We start from the raw sequence: 2,949 nt of genomic DNA, 5'->3' as shown, positions 1-2,949 counted from the left end.
CTGAAATGCTATGATCTGGTCAGTTTTGTAGACAAATTGTTTGCTTTCTCTGTTTATTTGTTTGTTCAGTAGACAATTTTGTAGAGAATTTGGTCAATTGCTTGCTACCTTTACGTTTAGTTGCTTGTTTAGTTTATTTGCTTGTGTTCTGTTTAGTTTGCTATTCACGATTCTGATATAAATTGTTTTCTTCCTTGTTTTGTGTTGCATGTCACGGGTATACTGCGCTCTTCTGTTTTGGATTTCCAGGTCACGGGTTGTACTGCAGGTCACGGGTTCACGGCAACTTCTTTCTCTCTGTTTGTTTCACGGGAAAGTGTAGACTTTTGTATCTACACTTCTATTTTCAATCACGGGTTATGTAAAAATATGTCGACTTCTTCTTTTTTAAAAACTTGTACTAATGCACTATATCTATATAAACTATGTCTCTCTTTATTTCTCAAATGAAAAACAAACTCAACTTCTTAAAAGTGTCTCTCTACTTCTTCAGACCACTAAAACAAATTGTCTCTCAACTTCTTTTTAAAATTGTCTATCTCTACCTTTATTTCCAACTTCAAAACCAGTCAACTTCTTCTTTTAAAACTTTTTCCAAACCAGTTAACCAAATTTCCAAACCTCTGCCTTTATTTCAAAACCACTTAACCAAATTTCCAAAAAAAAAAAACGATGTCTTCCTCATCGTCTAGTGGCGTAGATGAAATGTTAAACGAAGCTTTCGACGAAATGTTCGACCAGGAAATTGATTCCACCTTCGACTCAATAGTTGATGTTCAAGCCAACAAGCCAAGGAGACGAGCTTATATCGAAAGAGATCGGGAACAAGGTCACAATATACTTTGGAACGACTATTTCAGGGAAAATCCTACATACCCACCGCAAATGTTTAGGCGGCGTTTTCGAATGAATAAGCCGTTGTTCCTTCGCATTGTCGATCACCTAAGTAATGATGTTCCATACTTTAAGCAACGAAGAAATGCTCAGGGAAGGTACGGGCTATTTGGAACTTCAAAAGTGTACAGCAGCTATACGTATGATGGCATATGGTCAATCGGGAGATACATATGATGAATATCTCCGACTTGGTGAGAGTACTGCACTTTTATGTTTGGAAAATTTCACTAATGGGATAATACAATTGTTTGGAGATGAGTATCTAAGGAGACCTACACCGGAAGATCTTCAACGATTACTCGATGTTGGAGAGGTACGCGGGTTTCCAGGGATGATAGGCAGCATCGACTGTATGCATTGGGAGTGGAAAAACTGCCCAACGGCTTGGAGAGGGCAGTACACGCGTGGTTCAGCAAAGCCGACAATTGTCTTCGAGGCTGTGGCATCAGATGATCTTTGGATATGGCACACATTTTTCGGATTACCAGGTACCCTCAATGATATTAATGTTCTTGATCGGTCACTAGTTTTGATGACATTTTACAAGGTTGAGCTCCTAAAGTTAAATTCAAGTTCAACAGCCACAATTATCGTATCCCGTACTACCTTACCGACGGAATCTATCCGAAATGGTCAACATTTATCCAATCCATCCCACTTCCTCAAGGTCCTAAAGCAGAGCTATTTGCTGAACGTCAAGAATCCGTCAGAAAAGATGTCGAACGTGCTTTTGCAGTATTGCAATCGAGGTTTGCAATAGTTAAAAACCCAGCTCGACTATGGGACAAGGAAAAGATAGGAAGGATTATGAGAATTTCTATCATACTGCACAATATGATAGTAGAGAACGAACGACACAGATACACTCTGTATGATACATCTGACTTCGTAGCAGGAGAGTCAAGCAGAAGTTCCCAGGTTGATTTCTCGTACTCTACGGAGATCCCATCCTATATCAGTAATATGCTTCCCATTCGCAATCAAATTCGGGATCAACAAATACATGATCGTTTAAAAGCTGATTTAGCTGAAAATATATGGCAAAAGTTTGGTAATCTAGATGAATAATATTTGTATGTTCATGAATTCTCATTGTATTGAATAAATATTTTTAAAAAATATTAAAATTAATTTTTTAAATTCCTAAGAACATCATCTTCAGATTCACTAATGGAAGAGCAAAATAGATAAAGGTTCATTACTATTCATGGCTCCACGAGAAATATATTAAAAAAAATCCTATGAACCCTAAGAGAGGGTTCACTAATGGGGATGCTCTTACGTTGATATATACATGTCCTTTTATTGCATGCACAATGTATGTATACACTTCTACACACGATATGTCATACACTCACACAATAATATATATACGTATTACGTATATATGGAGAGAGAGAGAGACATTTCACAATAATTTTGAGTAAGCTTTATATATATATATATATTATATATATATATATATATATATCATGCACCTACTATGGATTGGAATGTCAAATAATCTATATTATAATGATTGAGTTTTTGCTTTCTCCTCAGCGCGCCACGTCAACATTTTGTGAGTCCCACTTTTAAAAAGTCTGAAAAAGTGTCAAGTCTATGGCTCGAACCCGGGTTATTGAGATATAAACACCAACATTTATACCAGTAAACTTAAGGATACTTTGTACATTAATGGCCGAAACTAATATATATTTATGAAGGTCGGAAACCCTTGCTTCTTCAGCTTTTTCTGTGGGCCGGGCCTAGGGAAGGAAAATAATATAGATTATTTTTAATTGATTTCCTGATTCTTTGTTGAATAATATTATTTGCAGATTCTGTGATTCATGAGTTTATTCCCACCGGACGTCCTAATCATTACATGCCATCTTTGAAAGCCGGTTCCATTGTGTAAGTCGATCGTATTGAGGTTGATAGGTGCTCAAGCATGTAAAAGATAACTGATCATGCATTCCTCATTCGTTTCATCTCACCAACTATTATTGATGAAGTCATCACAGATGCTCCTAAGATCAATCTCCAGTCATAATTAGATTGTTTGACAAT

The sequence above is a fragment of the Brassica oleracea genome, chromosome C1 (genome assembly GCF_000695525.1).
Source record: "Brassica oleracea var. oleracea cultivar TO1000 chromosome C1, BOL, whole genome shotgun sequence".
Lineage (NCBI taxonomy): Eukaryota > Viridiplantae > Streptophyta > Magnoliopsida > Brassicales > Brassicaceae > Brassica > Brassica oleracea.
The sequence above is the reverse complement of the archived record's forward strand: the minus strand, read 5'-3'. Positions refer to the sequence as shown.